This window comes from Ovis aries, chromosome 3 (genome assembly GCF_016772045.2).
Source record: "Ovis aries strain OAR_USU_Benz2616 breed Rambouillet chromosome 3, ARS-UI_Ramb_v3.0, whole genome shotgun sequence".
Taxonomy (NCBI): Eukaryota; Metazoa; Chordata; class Mammalia; order Artiodactyla; family Bovidae; genus Ovis; species Ovis aries.
In genome coordinates this window covers 209,009,882-209,030,821 of record NC_056056.1, presented here as the reverse complement: position 1 = coordinate 209,030,821, position 20,940 = coordinate 209,009,882, and the positions used below count along the sequence as shown (strand labels likewise).

Sequence of the window (20,940 nt, the reverse complement as noted above, 5' to 3'; positions counted from 1 at the left end):
AAGGAGAGGGAGGGTTCTTCCCTGGATCCCAGGCTATGAGCTGTATTTGAGATGGGGAAGCTGTGCCCTAGTAGCCTTGGGAGGGCAGCATCCAGAGTCTCTGAAGGCCTGTCCTCGGTGGTGTCCCTGGAGCTGGTTCTACAGGCTCCTGAGAAATACCTGGTACCTCCCGTCCTGCTCCATGTTCAGTGATGGCACATTGAGAGTGAAAGGTTGTTGCTGAATTACGACGCCGGGATTCTTGGCCCCCGGAGGAGAAGAATTCAGTCCAGGGGCCAAGAATCCTGGCGTCGTAATTCAACAACAACCTTTCATCTTGGGGGCTCATCCGGGATCCTTCAGGACAAGGTAAGGATGCTTGGAGCTCTAGTTCTTTGTTCTCTTAGCGAACATGTTTTCTGCTGTGCTTTACTAACTCTACGGTGTGCTTGTGTGAATGAATGACATGCCCTGCGCGAAGCAAGTGAGGAGCCTTGCTCTGCGGTTCCACGGTGATCTCATATGGCTTATGGCAGAAATCTGTCAGGGGTTTATACTGACCTGCCAATGCCAAGAGGCACCCAATGAATCCTTTAGGAACCGACCAGAAATGGGCAAAATGTGTGGACCAAACTCTCCTTTCTTGGTCAAACTTTTCAGTCTCTTTGACCATTTCATAACTAAGTTGGCCTAAAGCTCAACATTCAGAAAACAAAGATCATGGCATCCGGTCCCATCACTTCATGGGAAATAGATGGGGAAACAGTGGAAACAGTGTCAGACTTTATTTTTTGGGGGGCTTCAGAATCACTGCAGATGGTGACTGCAGCCATGAAATTAAAAGACGCTTACTCCTTGGAAGAAAAGTTATGACCAACCTAGATAGCATATTCAAAAGCAGAGACATTACTTTGTCAACTAAGGTCCGTCTAGTCAAGGCTATGGTTTTTCCTGTGGTCATGTATGGATGTGAGAGTTGGACTGTGAAGAAGGCTGAGTGCCGAAGAATTGATGCTTTTGAACTGTGGTGTTGGAGAAGACTGTTGAGAGTCCCTTGGACTGCAAGGAGATCCAACTAGTCCATTCTGAAGGAGATCAGCCCTGGGATTTCTTTTGGAAGGAATGATGCTAAAGCTGAAACTCCAGTACTTTGGCCACCTCATGAGAAGAGTTGACTCATTGGAAAAAGCTCTGATGCTGGGAGGGATTCGGGATGGGAGGAGAAGGGGATGACCGAGAGTGAGATGGCTGGATGGCATCACAGACTTGATGGACATGAGTCTGAATGAACTCCAGGAGATGGTGATGGACAGGGAGGCCTGGCGTGCTGCGATTCATGGGGTTGCAGAGAGTCGGACATGACTGAGCGACTGAACTGAACTGAACCTAATCTATTGGATCACAGACTTTCAAGGGACTTGTGATCTATACTGTTACTGTGTACTGTGGCTTAGGTCCCAAACTTGTATTGGTAGTCAAGAAAGCATATAGCCTCGCTAGGAATCGAAAGTTCAGAAGCTAGATGGAGCTCTAGTTCCAAGAACACCCCGGATGAGCCCCCAAGATGAAAGGTTGTTGTTGAATTACGACGCCAGGATTCTTGGCCCCCGGAGGAGAAGAATTCAATCCGGGGCCAGAGATGAGGCTTGATCGCTCAGAGCTCTTGTGTAACAAAGTTTTATTAAAGTATAAAGGAGATAGAGAAAGCTTCTGATATAGGCATCAGAAGGGGGCAGAAAGAGTACCCCCCCCCACCCCCCACTAGTCTTTAGCTGGATGTCATATAGTCATCAGCAGTCTGTTAATGAAAGAAAGGAATGTCTCAAAACGTAGAATGGCACCAGGCCCCTCACCCATAGGATGTATTTTGGGATAATCTTGGCTCGAAATGGTTCATCTTGGGCCATAAAAGGATTAACTTGAATCTTGAAGAAGGGCAGAGCACCATACAAATAGTGTCGTTTACGTAGATTAGAGGAACGATATCGGAGTATAACATACTGGTTTATCAAGTAGGTTCTGAGCCCAAAAGGCAGAACCGACTTGAAGACAGAGTTTGGGGTAAATGCATAGTACATTAGCATAGCCTAAGATAAACATTTCCATAAGAAAAGGCAATGGTTAACTTCAAGTGAAACCAAGTGTCATTATGGCAACACAGAATTTTAAGAGACACCTCCTTTTAAATTTGTATAGAGAAGGAAAAAAATATCACTAGTTTGTTTCTTCCTGCCACTTAAGAGAGATAAAAATGTCTGACACTTGCAGGCTATTTCCTCCATTTGGAGACCCCTGGCCTTCCTGCCTGTTACCCTCTTAAGAGCTTAGAGTTGGCCATTATAGGAATATTTGTACCACAGAAGTCAAGAAATGCTATTCACAGGAATTTTTTCCTCTCGGACAACTCATTTTTAAATACTTATCAGCACACCACTACATGGTCTCCTAAAATCTCTCCCGTGTCCTGTGTCTGTGTCCCTCTAGAAACTCTGGAGCTGAGGTTAAAGGATGGAGCCCACAGCTGTGAGGGGAGAGTGGAAGTGAAGCACCAAGGAGAATGGGGCACTGTGTATGTTCAGTACTGGTTTCTGGAGGATGCAAATATGTTGTGCAGACACTTGGAATGTGGAGTTGCCACTGATGCTCCCAGAGGGTCTTATTTTGGACCAAGACTTGGCACTATTTGGTATTTCTATCTTTCCTGCAACAGGACAGAGCCTGAATCAGCTTTGAGTATCAATAACTGTGTTCAACCTGATTTTAAAAACTATACTCATATCTTGTCTCATATTGGAGCAGTCTGCTCAGGTAAGCCCTGTCTGGTCTGGGAGGGGATATCCAGCAGGAAAGACCTCAGTCTCATTCCCAGAATGATCATGGGAAAACCAGATCACAGACTTTAGAGTGTCCTTGGGGGAAGACTCTGGGCACGGTGGTTCCTGGATTGTGAGGTCCTCAAGAGAGTGAAAGGGCCTGCTTGGCCCTGGACAGTATAGGCTTCAGACCTGTGGACAGTTGGACTTTTCACATCTCTATGATGTGTCGTAAGAGGCAGGGAGGTGAGGTCAAATGTTACAAAGAAGTACAACCACTGAACTATGCTTTTATATAAAAGTATGATGAATAAGTTTCATCTTGGTAACTGCTTTTTATTCTTTTGGGATGACCAGTCAGGTTTGGCCACAAGAGAGGACATAAGAGAGGGGAAGGCACACATGGTTTGGTATGCTCTCTGGTCTTAGAGAAACAGGGTCACCAAAGGAACGAGGGAACCATATCAGGGAGGCTGCAAGGGAGCTGGCTCAAGAAAGCACGGAGAGCCAAAAGAAAGAGTCACACGGACAAGTGACAAGTGACAACACGGGGGTCAGGGTGCAGTTACACAAGGAAAAAGCACGAGGGTATTTCACTGGTTCACTTGAATGTCACTAGATCACATTCAGGCCAGAAGGAGGATTTGTGGCAGCAGCTAGAGTCATCTTACAGGTGCACCTGGGTGGGGAGCTCACATCCCATTAATGGGGGTGTTGACACAACAGGGAAACATAACTAGCAAAACACGTACTAAGGGCAGTGGGGCTAAGAGGACCTGAATGACTCATGAGATGTGTTCAGGGCTAAGTGTGTTTGACCTGTGTCCGGGTGGAGGCAGTGAAGGCAGCAGTGAAACTAGGGTTTGAGGAGTCATCACAGTATCTCCCCGAGATGTTTCCAGTTGTTACCACAATGATGGAAGAGACACCATAGACATTATTCCCATTAGACCAGGTGGACTAGAGGAAAATCAGGTTTCACAATGAATTCCTAATGTAGGTGGTTGAGTCTTTGAAAATGGTCAGCCGTCTGGTGGGTGGGACAGGGGGAGCCCTGAGAACATCTGCAGTAGGTTTCTAGCAGCTCGTAGCCAATCAGCTCTTTGGGGGATGATCTCTGCAAAAGTGATTTTTCCAGTCTCACCCTCAGCAGATCTTTGATGATACTTGTTGAGACCCCCTAAGAAAAGAATTATTTTCATTTTTAAGTTACTTTGAAGTATGGATGACATACAACTTGAAACTTAGGGAGGTAAGTATACATCTGTGAAATCATTACCATGATGTGTGCATAAACCTATTCATCACTGCAAATATTTTCTTCTGTTATTATTATTAAAAATAATTATTTTCAAGGGGCATTTGAATTTCAGAAAGAAAATTTTCTGTTAAGAAAACCTGTTTTCTCACATTTCAAGTAACATTCTTTATTGTCACAATGCCCTAATCATGATTCCAACTGCAGGCAAACTGGTGGAAACACTATATAGCAGTCTCTGCTTTATTTTGATTAATCAGCTTGTAAATGAAAATGGAGTGTGCAATGTTTGAACTTTATGAGATATTGAAGCTTTATGCCCAGAGCCCGAGTCCCCAAAACTGAGAGAATAAGACGTCCACAGCAATGCAAAAGCATAAAGGGGTTTATTACCAGCTCGAGCCAGGACCCATGTTTCATCCAGCACAGTGGAATCAGACAAAGGCCCAGAGCTCTGAATCACATATACTTTTATACAGACGGTTCTTTGTTTCTGTAACAGCATAGCTGATTGGTTAAGCCGTACGCACGCGCTCGGGACTTTTAAACCTCGCATCCCTATCCGGATTGGCTCAGGTCTGGCGCGGGCGGGGGGGGGGCTGCGGGGATTTTTTTCTGATTGGTCGAGCTACACTGCCTGCGGGAATTCCCAGAGCCTCAGCTTTTCTCAGGCCTAGCCTGCCCCTTAGAGCCTGTCCTGGCTTCAGTTTGGTCCTAACAGAAGCCTCTAATATTATTATTTTAAGAAAAATGATGTCTTGATGGGCTTCCCAGGTGGCGCTAGTGGTAAAGAATCTGCCTGCCAATGCAGGAGACATAAGAGATGTGGGTTTGATCCCTGGGTCAGGAAGATCCCCTGGAGGAGGAAATGGCAACCCACTCCAGTATTCTTGCGTGGAGAATCCCATGGACAGAGGAGCCTGGTGGGCTAAAGTCCATGGGGTCTCAAAGAGCTGGACATGACTGAAGTGGCTTAGCATGCAGGCATGTAATGTCTAGATATTAAATTCTGGTTAAGATACACTTGAAAATTAAAAGGATGTTCTGGCATTTAAACCTTGATAACGGTTTTTACTTCTTAACACTGCTTTACTTTGGGCTTTCACGTACTTATGAACTGGTTTTTTTTTTTTCTCTCTCTCTGCTAATCTCTTCATCAGTTTTCTCTCTCTGGTCTATCCCTTCTATATTTTCAGAAACATGTCTTAGTGATGTTTGAGTGGAGGTAGGCCAAAGTGGAAGAAGAGAATAGCATGTCTGTTCAGTTCTCTAACTGAAACTGAAGTCTTGGAGTTTCTTCTTCTTCTCAATTTTAGGAAAGTGGATGCGAAGGAGAGTTTCATCCCCTTTACTGGAATTTTTGGAAGCGAAGTACTATGTTTAGGAGAAATCCAGAGCAGAAACATGACCTGAGAAGGATGTAGAGGGGCTTGCATGAAATACAGAGAGGACTTCAAGAGGTTCAGAGAAAATTTGGGAGGGGCTTCACAAACTGAGGACTGTGGTGCTGAAGTGCAAATGGTGAGGAGATGAAGACGCAAGGATTGCAGGAAGGGAGGTTGGGAATCAACATCCAGGTCAACTCCCACATTCCCCACAGCCTCCGTGTGACACTTCCCTTCTGCTCTCATTCCTTCCTGCCCTCCCTGCCTTTATTTTGACGTGGGAGTCGTTTCTGAGCTCCATGAAAGAGCTGGCATTTCAAGGCTGCAATTTTCTTTGTGAGACATTTCTGTAGTAAGGATTCTATTTCTTTAACAAATACAGGACTGCTCAGATTTTCCAATTTTTGGTAGTTGTATTTTCAAGTAGTTTTTAAGGACTCAGACCAGTTTTCAAATTGGGATAAAATTTTGTTTATATCTCATATCTTTTAAATATTGGTAAGGTCTATAAGGGTTTCCCTGCTGGCTCAGCCAATAAAGAATCTGCCTGCAGTGCCGGAGACCTGGCTTCGATCCTGGTTTGGGAAGATTCTCTGGAGAATGGAATGGCAATCCACTCCAGTATTCTTGCTTGGGGAATCTTATGGACAGAGGAGTCTGGCAGGCTACAGTCCAAGGGATCACAAAGAGTCGGACACGACTGGGTGACTAACACTTCAAATTCAAAGGTCTATAATGTTAACTCCTCTTTCATTTATGGTGGCATTAAATTTGTGTATTCTCTCCTTTTTTTTTCTTGATTGAATTTTTTTTGCTAGAGGATTATCAGTTTTATTATCCTTTCAAAAAGAATTACCAATTGACTTTATTGATTTTATTTTTTGTGTATGCTTCCTATTTAATTGATTTTTGTTAGTTTTTACTCTTCTCTTTTGTTTTGATTTCCTGTATTTTTATAGATTCTTGAGATGGAATCTTAGATCATTTGCTCTCAGTTTTATTTTCTATTATAACATAGGTATCAAGGAAGCATCAAAGCTATAAATTTTCTTTTAAACATTATATCAGCTGCATCACACTGATTTTGAAGCTACCTAATTTCTTTTGTATTTTGTCATCGTGAAATGTTCCTTTTTTCTCTCTGAATATATTCTTTGTTCTATAGTCTTACGTTGTACAATATTAACATAGATAGTATAGTTTTCTCTGATCAGTGTTTGCATGGTTTATCTTTTTTGACTTCTATAATATGTTTCTGTGTTTATGTTTGTTTTTGTATACAGTTTATGATTTTTTCTTATTTTTGTCTAGTCTGATTCTCTTGCTTTTATTTGGAATGTTTAAATTGTTTAAATTTAATACAATCATTTATATAGTTGGGTTTAAGTTTACTAACTTGCTGTTTGTTTTGTTTTCTTTGTTCCTATTTTAATCTTTAATTGGATGTTTTTAATATTTTATTTTATGCACTTTATTGGTGTATTAGCTATGCTTCTTTTTTCAGAGTTTACTATAATGTTGAAATTATAACTCTTTAATCACGTTTTTCTTTAAATTATATCATGCCTCTTATTATATAATGTAAGACCTTGCTATAGTATACTTCTATTTCCCTGTTCTTATTATTTGTGCTACTATTGTCACACATTCTACTTGTAAATATATTATGAATTTTATAATATAATGCAGTTGTTTTTGTCTTAAATATTCTAGTCTTTTAAAAATGAGAAAAAGATTTTCAAATATTTACTTGCAGAATTATCATTTAGAACCATTCTTGTAGCTTTGGGGAGATTCAAGTTTTCTTCTATTTTTAATTTCGTTTAACTTTTACACTGTTAGATAACATTTTTGTGTAGTATAAGTCTGGTGGTCTCAAATTCTATCATCTTTTATTCATCTGAAAATACTTTTTCTTTCAGTTTTGAAAGTTATTTTCAAAAGTGTTTGAATTCTAAGTTCATATTCCCTGCCGCCCCCACCCATACTTTAAAGATGTTTTTGCATTATTGTTCGGCTTGCATTACTTCAAACAAGAAGTTCAGTAATACTTGAATTTTTTCCCTTGTACATAGTATGTCAGTTTTTCCTGACTACTTTTAAGATTTGTTTTTGTTTATGAGTGGGTTTCAGCAGTATATTATCAAGTGCCCTAGGTGGTTTTGTTTATGTTCATCTTGCTTGAGGTTTGTTTAGCCTCTAGGATCAATGAGTTTATAAGTGGGTTCATTAAATTTGGAAAAATTCCATCTATCATTGTAAAATATTTTTTCTACTCATACCTTATACTGAATCTCCAAATAACATATCTTACTGAAAGGTTGTTGCTGAATCATGACGCTGGGATTTTTGGCCCCCGGAGAAGAATTCAATCCGGGGCCAGAGATGAGGTTTGATCACAAAGAACTTTTGTGTAATAAAGTTTTATTAAAGTATAGAGGAGATAGAGAAAGCTTCTGACATAGGCATCAGAAGGGGGCAGAAAGAGTGCCCCCCTGCTAGTCTTCAGCTGGATGTTATATAGTCATCAGCAGTCTGTTAATGAAAGAAAGGAATAAAACTCAGAATGGCACCAGGCCCCTCACCCATAAGATGCATTTTGTGATAATCTTGGCACCAAATGGTTCATCTTGGGCCGTAAAATGATTAACTTGAATCTTGAAGAAGGGCAGAGCACCATGCAAATAGTTTCATTTACATAGATTAGAGGAACAATATCTGAGTATACCATCCTGGTTTGTCAAGTAGGTTCTGAGCCAAAAGGCAGAACCGACTTGAAGACAGAGTTTGGGGTAAGTGAATAGCACATTAGCATAGCTTAAGATAAACATTTCCATAAGAAAAAGGCACTGGTTAACGTCAGGTGAAACCAGGTGTCACTATGGCAACACAGAATTTTAAGAGAAACCTCCTTTTAAATTTCTATAGAGAAGGAAAAAATATCGCTAGTTTGTTTCCTCCTGCCGCTTAAGCTAAGTCACTTCAGTCGTGTCCGACTCTGTGCAACCCCATAGATGGCAGCCCGCCAGGCTCCCCCACCCCTGGGATTCTCCAGGCAAGAACACTGGAGTGGGTTGCCATTTCCTTCTCCAATGCAGGAAAGTGAAAAGTGAAAGTGAAGTCGCTGAGTCGTGTCCAACCCTCAGCGACCCCATGGACTCCAGCCTTCCAGGCTACTCCGTCCATGAGATTTTCCAGGCAAGAGTACTGGAGTGGGTTGCCATTGCCTTCTCCACTTAAGAGAGATAAAAATATTTGACACTTGCAGGCTATTTCCTCCGTTTGGAGACCCCTGGCCTTCCTATCTGTAACCCTCTCATTACATGGTCTGATATTCCGCATGCCACTAGTTTTCCACTCATATGTTTCTGCCTTTTTTCTCTATTTCAATTTGGATAGTCAATTGCTATGTATCAAATTTTCAGTTCTTTTATTCTGCAATGTCTAGCCTCTTGTTAAGATAATCCAGAAAATTTTTCATTCCAGATATTGTATTTTCCGTTTTGGAAGCTCCATTTGCTTATTTTTTTCTAGTTTTTTTCTCTACTTGTTTTTATACCTCACTGTGTGTGTTAGTTGCTCAGTTGTGTCTGACTCTCTCAGTTCAGTTCAGTTCAGTCGATTAGTTGTGTCTGACTCTTTGCGACCCCATGAATTGAAGCATGCCAGGCCTCCCTGTCCTTCATCATCTCCTGCAGCTTGCTCAAGCTTGTATCCATTGAGTCAATGATACCATCCAATCATCTCATCCTCTGTCGTCCCTTTCTCCTCCTGCCTTCAATCTTTCTCAGCATCAGGGTCTCTCTTCCAATGAGTCAGTTCTTTTCATCAGGTGTTCCAAGTATTGGAGTTTCAGCTTCAGCATCAGTCCTTCCAATGAATGCTCAGGACTGATTTCCTTTAGGATGGACTGGTTGGATCTCCTTGCAGTCGAAGGGACTCTCAAGTGTCTCCTCCAACATCACAGTTCAAAAGTATCAATTCTTTGGCACTCAGCTTTCTTTATAGTCCAACTCTCACATCCATACATGACTACTGGAAAAACCATAGTTTTGACTAGACAGACCTTTGTTGGCAAAGTAATGTCTCTGTTTTTTAATATGCTGTCTGCTGCTGCTGCGTCGCTTCAGTTGTGTCCAACTCTGTGCGACCCTATGGACAGCAGACCCCCAGGCTCCTCTGTCCAAGGGATTCTCCAGATAAGAATACTGGAGTGGGTTGCCATTTCCTTCTCTCAATATGCTGCCTAGGTTGGTCATAACTTTCCTTCCAAGGAACAAGCATCTTTTAATTTCATGGCTGCAGTCACCATCTGCAGTGATTTTTTAATCCCACAAAATAAAGTCTGTCACTGTTTCCACATCTATTTGCTATGAAGTGATGGGACCAGATGCCATGATCTTCTTTTTCTGAATGTTGAGTTTTAAGCCAACTTTTTCACTCTCTTCTTTCACTTTCATCAAGAGGCTCTTTAGTTCTTCACTTTCTGCCATAAGGGTGGTGTCATCTGCATTTCTGAGGTTATTGATATTTCTCCTGGCATTCTTGATTCCAGCTTGTGCTTCATCCAGTCCAGCATTTCTCATGATGTATTCTGCATATAAGTTAAATAAGCAGGGTGACAATATACAGCCTTGACATACTCCTTTCCCAATTTAGAACCAGTCTGTTGTTCCATGTCCAGTTCTAGCTATTGCTTCCTGACCTGCACACAGATTTCTCAAAAGGCAGGTCAGGTGGTCTGGTATTCCCATCTCTTGAAGAATTTTCCAGTTTGTTGTGATCCGCACAGTCAAATGCTTTGGCATAGTCAATAAAGCAGAAGTAGATGTTTTTCTGGAACTCTCTTGCTTTTCCAATGATCCAATGGATGTTGGCAGTTTGATCTCTGGTTCCTCTGCCTTTTCTAAATCCAACTTGAACATCTGGAAGTTCACAGCTCATGAACTGTTGAAGTCTGGCTTGGAGAATTTTGCGCATTACTTTGCTAGCTTGTGAGATGAATGCAATTGTGTGGTAATTTGAACATTCTTTGGCATTGCCTTTCTTTGGGATTGGAATGAAAACTGACGTTTTGTCTGACTCTGTGTGACCCCATGGATTGTAGCCTCCACGCTCCTCTGTCCATGGGATTTGCCAGACCAGAATAGTGGAGTGGGTAGCTATTCCCTTCTCCAGGGCATCTTCCCAACCCGGGGATTGAACCTAGGTTTCCTGCATGGCAGGCAGATTCTTTACTTTCTGAGGGCTTCCCTGATAGCTCAGTTGGTAAAGAATCTGCCTGTAATGCAGGAGATCCTTGCTTGATACCTGGGTCGGGAAGATCCTCTGGAGAAGGGAGTGACCCCGGGAGATGGTGATGGACAGGGAGGCCTGGCGTGCTGTGATTCATGGGGTCGCAAAGAGTCAGACATGACTGAGTGACTGAACTGAACTGATTTACTGGAAGGACTGATGCTGAAGATGAAGCTTCAATACTTTGGCTACCTGATGCTGAAAGTGGACTAACTATAAAAGACCCTGATGCTGAGAAAGATTGAAGGCAAAAGGAGACGTGGTTGGCAGAGGATGAGATGGTTAGATGGCATCACCGACTCAATGGACATGACTCCAAGCAAGCTCAGGGATATAGTGAAGGACAGGGGGGCCTGAAGGACTAATTTCCTTTAGGATTGACTGGTTTGATCTCTTTGTAGTCCAAGGGATCTCAAGAGTCTTCTCCAGAGCCACAACTCAAAAGCATCAGTTCCTTTTGGTGTTCAGCCTTCTTTACGGTCCCAGGCTCACATCAGTACTTGATTTGTTCCTCTAACTGTTATGCCCAAGTCGCGAAATCTCCCAATGACCACCAGGGAGCTGATATCCAATGCAAAAGCAAGAGAGTTTTCATTACCAAGCTCAAGCTGGGGCTCCCACCAATACCGACACAGCGGCTATAGGGAGGAGCCCCGGGTTTTGGATTACATTGCTTATATAGGGAGTAGACATGGAAAAAAAGGATTTCTAGGTAGGGGAACGTCTGATTGGTTACTTTCTTTCAAAGGGTTGTGTGTTGGTTCTTGATTGGTCCCTATTGTCTAGGTAGACCACAAGTTCCTGAGCATTAAGTCAGGAGATTTTGATCTGGGGTCCGATTGGCTCATGGGCGGTGAGGTGAGGTCAGGTGATTTCCAAAGGCTCTTGGATTTCCAAAGGCTCTTTTCCCAGAACCTTACAAAATGGAGTTTTTCTGTTAACAAAATGGAGTAGCTTAGGTCCTTCATTTCCCCCTTCTCTAGGATCCAAGACAGACCCAATCATGGGCCTGGGGTCAGCTCTATATTGTCTCGTGCTAAGGGGACCGTTGGTAGGGCCACATATTGGGATCTGAGTACCATGAGCTGCACCGTGTTGATGCGGCTTTTAATGAAGGCCACCAGTTTGTTTAGTAAGCATGGCCCGAAGGTGAGTAGTAGTAACAAGATAATCAGGGGCCCCACCAAGGAAGATATGAGAGTTGGGAACCAGGGAGATGAATTGAACCAGGATTCAAACCAGGTTTGAGACATTTCTCTTTCTCTTTTTCTCTAACTCAGCCCTTCTCTTTTCTTGGCCAGGGACTCCCTGAGTACTCCCGAGTGATTCACATAAAAACAACATTCTTCTCCTAACGCAGCACATAGGCCCCCTCGTTGGAGAAAAACCAAATCCAACCCCTTTTTATTCTGCAGTACCACTTCCACCAGAGAACTCAGTGACTCTTGGAGGTAGCTGATTGAGCTTTCTAGTCTTTTAATATCAAGATCAATGGCTGCTCTTAGGCTAGAATAGTGTCGATTCTGCACTATTAAAGAGGATATCCCAATTCCTGCCCCGGCCACCCCTAACCCCAGTAGGACTGTGAGGGTTAAGGCTGAGACTGGCTCTCTCTTGGACCAGTGTGAAGCTTCTAGTTTCGGGAGGATTTCATCATTGGAGTGATAGAACAGTCGGGGGACTAATAGTACCAATACGCAGAAATCTTTGGAGTCATTTAGCACCTGCCCGTGAATACAAGGGGCTAAGCCTGTGGAGCACGCCCACCAGTTTTCCTGGGGAGGCACCAGGTACCCGGTTGCCGCTATAGAATCTGTAGAATGGCAGAAGTGTTGGTAGGTTTGGAGGACATTTCCTATGCAAAGGCCCCGCCCGGTTACTCGTTGGAGGGTTAATCTGGCGTCTCCTTTCTGCTGCCATCAGCAAGCTCTGTGGTTTTTGGTTTGAATGTAAACTCCCGGGACAGCTATACCTTCATAATAGGGGGGTTTGATGTCATAACATAACTAGCAACTGCAAGTCAGGTCTGGGCGAGTGGAATTTAGGACCCGATAGGAGTTGATTATCATGTTAAATAACGGGTCCTGATCGTCCTTAATGTTAGGTCCCATAAGGCTAACTTGAGGGGAGTTGCTTGTATTAGTAATGTAGGGCCTGGGAGGGGTTTGGGTAGGTTCTCGAGCAGGGGTGTGGGTGGGCTGAATGGGGGCGTGAGTAGGCTCTCATGGCACTAGGACTGAATTGGGCCCTATGCCCCGATTGGGACCGATCTGTGTGGGTCCTACTTTCAACCTGATGGTAAACAGCAACCCATTGTCATATCCTGGCTGTTATAGCCGGAGGCCCCAGGATTGTCCGGCTTCCCAACCGGGGAATTTTTTCCTTCAGTTGAGAATTTAAGCCTCACCGGATTGCAAAGAAAGTTCATTCAAGGCCCAGTTATGAGGGACCCCCTTCCATGTCCTCCAGTTGACCCAGTGGGCCCCGGAATGTGACCCAAGGTAATCAAGTCACCACGAATAGGGGGCTCCCAATCGACCATCCCCGTTGACTCGCATCCCCAGTCGGCACAATAAAACTTGTCAGCCCCCCAGCGGTTACTGATGGTCGCCCGGTCCCGTCTCCCTCAGGGGCACATGTAGAAGTGTGTTTCCCATAAGCTTGCCCATTGGATGTAGTGGCTGCACCCAGGCCCTGAGTTAGTGGGGGGCCGAGTATTACACCTATTAATGCCAGCCCCACATTCGGGCTTGCTGGGCATCTTTACCTCCCATTTGCCAATTGTCCCAAGATCCCCCGGCCAGAAGACAGAGGTCGAATTCCAAGTCCGGCCACCAGGTGTTTTTGGGATGAATGGCCGAGGTGGAGTTAATTACTTCTCCTGTAGTTGTGCTTAGAATCATCCAAGTCAGGTTCATTGGTTGATGAGGGTTAGTGGCAGCACTAAGCCGTTGAGACGACAGTATAAACAGTACTTTTATTGCCTTTGTAGCTTGAGTTTGAGTGGATTTGTTTTGTCCCGCTTGGTCTTCCATTGGGGGAGGAATTCTTCCCTTAGGGCGAACAGATCCACAGGCTGTACGTGGGTGTAGTGAACCCAGGCAGATATGCCGTCAACCTTGAGAGCAGTGGGTGTCGTCAAGACAACTAGGAAGGGCCCTTTCCACCTGGGCTCTAGGGTCTCTTGACGATGGCAGCGCACATACACCCAGTCTCCTGGCTGATAGCGGTGGGGTTCAGGTGGTGGGCCTGATTCATATAATGCCTTGAGCCTCTTCCACGTGTCCCTGTGGGAGTATTGTAAGGACCGGAGACAAAAGAGTAATCTTTGATCATCTATCTCTTTTAGCACCTTTACTTTTAGGTTAGGAATTATTGGGGGAGGTATCCCATACATACTTTCGAAGGGGGTAAGTCCCAGTTGGTAGGGAGAATTTCGCACCTGGTATAGGGCAAAGGGGAGGAGAGTCATCCAGTCCCCGCCAGCCTCAGCAACTAGTTTTGTTAATGTTTCTTTGAGTGTTCTATTCATCCTTTCTACTTGTCCTGAGCTCTGGGGCCTATAAGTGCAATGCAACTTCCCCCTAGCCCCCAAAGCCCGGGCTACTCCCTGGCTTACCTGAGATATGAAGCCTGGCCCATCGTCCGACCCCACCTGTGCAGGAAACCCAAACTGCGGCAAGATGTCTTCAACCAGCTTTTTGGCCACCACCTGTGCTGTTTCTCTCTTGGTGGGGAAAGCTTCTACCCACCCTGAGAAGGTATCTATGAATACCAGTAGATATTTGTATCCATATTTACCCGGTTTTACCTCAGTGAAGTCCACCTCCCAGTATGCTCCTGGCCAACTCCCTCGTTCTCTAGACCCATGGTTGGCTGGATGACGGGCAGTGTTGGTGAGATGGCAGGCCTTGCAGGTTGATACGATATTTTCTATCATCGATCTGACGTCTCTCATGGTAATCTTGGCATGTCTAATCAGGTCCTGCATCTTGCGGGTTCCCAGGTGAGTGGTGTGATGCATCCTCAGTAACACCTGCTTTCCTAGTTCCTCTGGGAGGATCAGGGAGCTGTCCGCTGTCCCCCACCACCTGGCCAGTTGTTGGGTCATAGGCAAACTTTTTATCCAGTCTAAGTCTCTTGGTGAGTAGTTGGGTAAAGCTGGCAGAACAGGGCTCCCGGGGTCGGGTAATTGAAGGGTGGCTTCTATCACGGTGCCCTGGGCTGCATCTCGGGCTGCTCTGTCTGCCAAATTTTTTCCCTTTGAGGTCAGGGTGTCTGACTTTTGGTGTCCCGGGCAGTGTATTATGGCTAGTTTTTTAGGCAGCCATAAGGCCGCGAGGAGGGCTTTTATTTCTTCTTTATTTTTGATCGTTTTACCCTCGGCCGTGAGGAGGCCTCTCTCTCTGTAGATGGCTCCGTGTATATGGGCAGTAGCAAAGGCGCATCGGCTATTGGTAATGATGTTAAGTTTTTTGTCCTTCCTCAACTGGAGGGCTTTTGTTAGGGCGATTAGTTCAGCCCTTTGAGCCCAAGTGCCCAGAGGTAGTGCTTCTGCCCACACGATCTGGGTTTCTGTGGTTACCGCTGCCCCTGCATACCTGAGCCCATCTCAGCCGAAACTGCTTCCATCCGTATACCAGGTAACTTCAGGATCCGCTAGAGGGCGGTCTTGCAAGTCCTCTTGCGTTCCATGTACCTGGGCTAGGATGCCGCTGCAGTTATGGATTGGGGCTTCCAAATCCGGGTTAGGAAGCAGTGTAGCCCGATTGATAGCAGTAGGCTGCAGAAAGATGATTCTGGAGGGGTTTAGCAGTAATCCCTGGTAGTGGGTCAGCCGAGCGTTGCTGATCCACCCATCTGGAGGTTGTTTTAGTATGCCCTCAATGGCATGGGGGGCCGTGATATGCAACTCTTGCCCCAGCGTCAATTTATCTGCATCCTTGACGATTAGGGCCACTGCTGCAATCATGCGGCGGCATGGGGGCCAGCCTGACGCCACAGGGTCTAGGCATTTAGACAAGTAGGCCACCGGCCGCTTCTAAGGTCCTAGATGCTGCATCAGTACCCCTTTTGCCACTCCTTGTTTTTCATCTACATACAGGAGAAAGGGTTTTGTAATGTCAGGCAACCCTAGGGCGGGGGCTGACAGCAGGGCCGTTTTAATAGTCTTGAAAGCGGTCTCCATCCGCTCTGTCCAACTGAAAGGGGTGGTACTTTTTGTGGCTTTATATTAGGGTTTAGCCAGTTCCACATACTTTGGGATCCAAAGACGGCAGAACCCAGCGGACCCCAAAAATTCTCTCACCCTTCGAGGTGAACCTGGGGTAGGGGTTTTAAGTACCATCTCCTTTCGTGCCTCTGACAGCCATCTCTGTCCTTCCTTTAATACATACCCTAAGTAGGTGACCTCTGGTTGGCAAATCTGAGCCTTTTTGGCTGAGGCTCAGTACCCTAATTTTCCAAGGGTCCGCAATAGTTCTCAGGTGCCCATAAGGCAAGTCTGTTGGTCCTTTGCTGCAATTAAGAGGTCATCTACATATTGTAACAAGGTTAGTTGGGGGTGTTGTTGTCTGAACTCACCCAGATCCTCATGTAGGGCCTCATCGAAGATGGTGGGAGAATTCTTAAATCCCTGCGGCATTCGGGTCCAGGTCAGCTGGCCGTTGATTCCTTCTTCTGGGTCAGACCATTCAAAATCAAAAAGGTCCTGGCTCTTGGATGCCAGGGGGAGGCTGAAGAAAGCGTCCATTAAATCTAAGACCGTATACCAGTGATGGTCCGGTGGGAGAGAGCTCAGGAGGTTGTATGGGTTCGGCACAGTAGGGTGAATATATAAAACTCGGCGGTTGACTTCTTGTAAATCCTGTACTGGCCGATAGTCACAAGAATTTGGTTTTTTGACAGGGAGCAGGGGGGTGTTCCAGGTCGACTGGCAGGGTCTCAAGATTTTCTGGGCTAGGAGCCTGCGGATATGGGGGGTGATCCCCTGTCGGGCCTCCAGGGTCATGGGGTATTGTCGGACCTGGACGGGGTCGGCCCCTGGCTTGAAATCTATATATATAGGAGGGCGGTGCCTGGCAAAACCGGTTCCCCCTGTCTCGGCCCACGCCTCGGGGAATTCATCTAGCCATTTTCGAATGTCTACCGGAGGCGGTATAGGTTTCTGGTGCAGCCGATATTCATCTTCTAATTGGATGGTCAGTACTTGGATCTGTCTGCCTGATTGGTCGAATATTTTAATTTCCCCTGGGAGGAAATGAATCTGGGCCCCCATTTTGGTCAACAGGTCTCTTCCCAACAGCAGGAAGGGGCATTCCTGAATGACCATGAAAGAGTGGGATACCCGGCCCGCACCCAAGTCCACTGATCTTCGGGTAGTCCACTGGTATTGTTTCATTCCAGTAGCCCCCTGCACCCAAGAGGTCTTTCCGGCCAGTTTTCCCTGGGGCTCTAGCAAAACTGAATATTGAGCTCCTGTATCGACAAGGAAGTCAATTAGGGCCCCCTCTACTCTTAGAGTTACCCTGGGTTCGAGGAGGGGTTCCGAACCCCATCCTCCCTAATTGCTCAGTTCTTCGACGGCCGGGATGGGGGTCTTTCATGGTCCCTTCTTTTTCTTAGGGCATTCCTTGGCCCAATGTCCTTCCTCTTTACAGTATGCACATTGGTTCTTTCCTAATGCTGGTCACGAACGGGGATGGCTCTTACCTTCAGCAGCCAGGCGGAGCTACTGGCGCTCCCTCTCTCCCGAGTCAGGAACTGTTGCAGCCAGCAGGATGTGTGCCATGTTACGGGTTTGGCGATCTGCTGCTTTGGCTTGTTTTTCCTCGGGGGTTTCTCGGGTGTTGTAGACTCTTTCTGCTACTGTTATTAAATCCTGGATACTCTTTTCACCCAGGCGTTCAAGTTTTTGTAACTTCTTCCTAATGTCAGGAGCCACCTGGTTGACAAAATGCATTATCGAAGCAGCCTGAGTGCCTTCTGGATCCATGGGGGTGTATTGTCTAAAGGCCTCCATTAGCCTCTCCAAGAAGGCTGCTGGACTCTTGGTGGGGCCCTGCTGAGCATCTCCCACTTTAGCTAGGTTAGTAGGTTTCCATGCAGCTGCCTTAAGCACCCCCAGAAGAGTCTGGCGGTAGACCCGGAGCCTCTCCTTACCTTGTGCCGTATTGTAATCCTAGTCAGGTCGCGATAGAGGAAAAGAGGTGTTAATTCCATCTATATTAGTGGTGGGTTCTCCATTTGCCCCTGGGACCCTTTTATGGGCCTCATTCTCTATTCTCTCTTTCTCTTCTGCGGTGAAGAGAATCTGGAGCAGCTGTTGGCAGTCGTCCCAGGTGGGCTGATGAGTAAAAAGCAGTTTCTAGAAGGTTGGTTAAATCTCTCAGGTTGTCTGAGAACTTAGCATTTTGGGATCTCCAGTTATATAGGTCACTAGTAGAAAAGGGCCAGTATTGATGAGGTTGGTTTCCTGCCTCATCGGGGGGGCCGGCCACTCGTAAGGGGAGGGCAACGGTTGAGTCTGCTGGCCCCTCTGGGGACCTGGCTCGCCGATGGCAAGTATTTCGTGCGACCCCCCCCCCCACCCCCACCGTGTGTTTCGTCCCTGGGTGAAGGAAAGACAGGGGCCGGTGGCGGTTTGGGGGGTTGGTAAGGGGGAGGAAAGAGAAGTTCTTCTTCTGGTCCCCCTGCAAGATAGGGTATAGCAGTGCTGTTGGTTCAGGTTCCTTGGGATTCTTCAGGTTCTTTCCTACACGGTCACCAACACCTGAGGGGTATAAAATCCCTGTTGAGGCAAAAAAGGTTTTACCCAAGAAGGGGGGCGCAATATGATATTTTCCCATACTATGATACAGGGAACTTGGTCAGGGTGTCTGATCCGCGGTCGGAAGATGATATCCCGGGCTCGGTGTGCAGTTCCCAAGTCAAAGATGCCTTCTGAAGGCCAGCCTACATGGAAAGTCAGCCATTCTGTGCTGCAAAAAGTGATTAATTTATTCCTTTTAATTTCTACACTGAGGTCATGAGCACGCATCTTGACCTCCTTAAAATTATCAGTAACCAAGGATAGAGGTGTGGGGCTAGAATGGTGTTGCCCCATCGTCCCTGGATCAGTCAGATGTTGGTAAATTAACACAGACAATACGAACAGCCACACAGACAGACAGAGAGACAGGAGAAATACACCTCTGGGAGTCTGGAGGCAAAACCAAAAGATGATGGCCTCCGGCTGTTCAGCGGGAGCGACCCACTATCGTCTACAGAGAACAGGGGCACTCCGTCCCCTCCGAGAGGGTTGGGGACGTCTCCCAACGACCCCCACCAGTGACCTGTTGGCGCGTCCGCCTGAGTCATATACCGGTCTCAGAAAATAGGCCCTGTCAGAAACGAAAAGAAAGACAGAAAAATCTTACTGGTTGCAGATGACTCTCCAGATCGGTCTTCCCATGGAGCCAGTGGGAGATCCCGGACGAGCCCCCAAATGTTATGCCCAAGTCGTGAAATCTCCCAATGACCACCAGGGAGCCAATATCCGACGCAAAAGCAAGAGAGTTTTTATTACCAAGCTCGAGCTGAGGCTCCCACAGATACCGACACAGAGGCTATAGGGAGAAGCCCCGGGTTTTGGATTACATTGCTTATATAGGGAGTAGACATGGAAAAAAAGGATTTCTAGGTAGGGGAACGTCTGATTGGTTACTTTCTTGCAAAAGGTTGTGTGTTGGTTCTTGATTGGTCCCTATTGTCTAGATAGACCACAAGTTCCTGAGCGTTAAGTCAGGAGATTTTGGTCTGGGGTCCGATTGGCTCATGGGTGGTGGGGTGAGGTCAGGTGATTTCCAAAGGCTCTTTTCCTGGAACCTTACAAAATGGAGTTTTTCTGTTAACAAAATGGAGTAGCTTAGGTCCTTCATAACAGGACAATTTGAAATAACCTGTTCTTAAGTTTGGAGAAGGCAATGGCACTCCACTCCAGTACTCTTGCCTAGAAAATCCCATGGACTGAGGAGCCTGGTGGGTTGCAGTCCATGGGGTCACTAAGAGTCTGACACGACTGAGCGACTTCACTTTCACTTTTCACTTTCATGCACTGGAGAAGGCAATGGCAACCCACTCCAGTGTTCTTGCCTGGAGAATCCCAGGGACGGGGGAGCCTGGTGGGCTGCCATTTATGGGGTTGCACAGAGTTGGACACGACTGAAGTGACTTAGCAAAGCAGTTTGGTGATCCTTGGTTTTGCGTGATACAGTTTGCTTGAAGCACTCTGTTGAATTTTTCACTTCAGTTATTGTATCCTTGAATTCCAGAAATTCTGTCTGGTTTCCTTTTGTGTTTTCTGTTTTTCAGTATATGTGCTGCCAAAGTGAGCACTGTGTTTTCTATTTATTTATTTTTATTAAACTTTGCCGTTTGTTCATGTACTCTTTTCCTGATGGTACTTGATTATCTGTTTGTGTTCACTTACAGTCACTGAGTTTGACACAATGATTTTAAATTTTTTTGTCAATCAGTTCATAAATTTTCATTTTTTTCAGGGTAGGTTGCTGGAGACTTACTGGTTTCCTTAAGTGGCATCATATCTTCCAGTTTCTTCATGATCTGTGTAGGCTTGCATTAGTGGGTGTGCATTTGAAGGAGCAGACACTTCTAGAATTTACAGAATGATTCCAACAAATAAAGATCTACTGCCTTGTCCTTGAACCAATAGGACTGCCCCTGGTCTTGTGGTCCCCAAAGCTGGAGTCAGGCTACATGGCTGCTGTGGGGCTGCTGTTGCATCTCTGGTCAGTGGCCCTGTTGGCAGGTGCATGGATGGGTGTTGCTTCCTCTGGGTGCTGAAGTGGGCAGGATTGCCTCCCTTGTGTGGTAAAGTGAGGCAGAGCCTAGGTTGCAGGGTGCACTAGAATCTGCACTCACACTCACGTCCACAGTTGACAATCCTGTTGTCAGGGATGCCAAATGGTGTGGCATTTGGATGTCTGGGCAGAGAGGACTGCCCAGGATCAAGTGGTGCAGGGTTGGTGCCACATCAGGGAGCAGCTTCTGTGTTCACAGTTCTGTCTGGAGTTGGCAGGCATGTAGCTGGGGACACTGTTTCTGTGGGAGAATGAGGGTTGGGGAACCTTCGTTTTTGTCATCTCACTGATGTAAGATATAAACACAGAATTAGCACAATGATAGAATTAAAATCAATTAATATCACTCC

General features: G+C 45.8%; 1 pseudogene; it reads left to right on the top strand.

The window, feature by feature from the left end:
• Window positions 1-20,940, top strand: part of LOC114113827 (antigen WC1.1-like) — a 57,270-nt pseudogene that overhangs the window by 18,250 nt on the left and 18,080 nt on the right.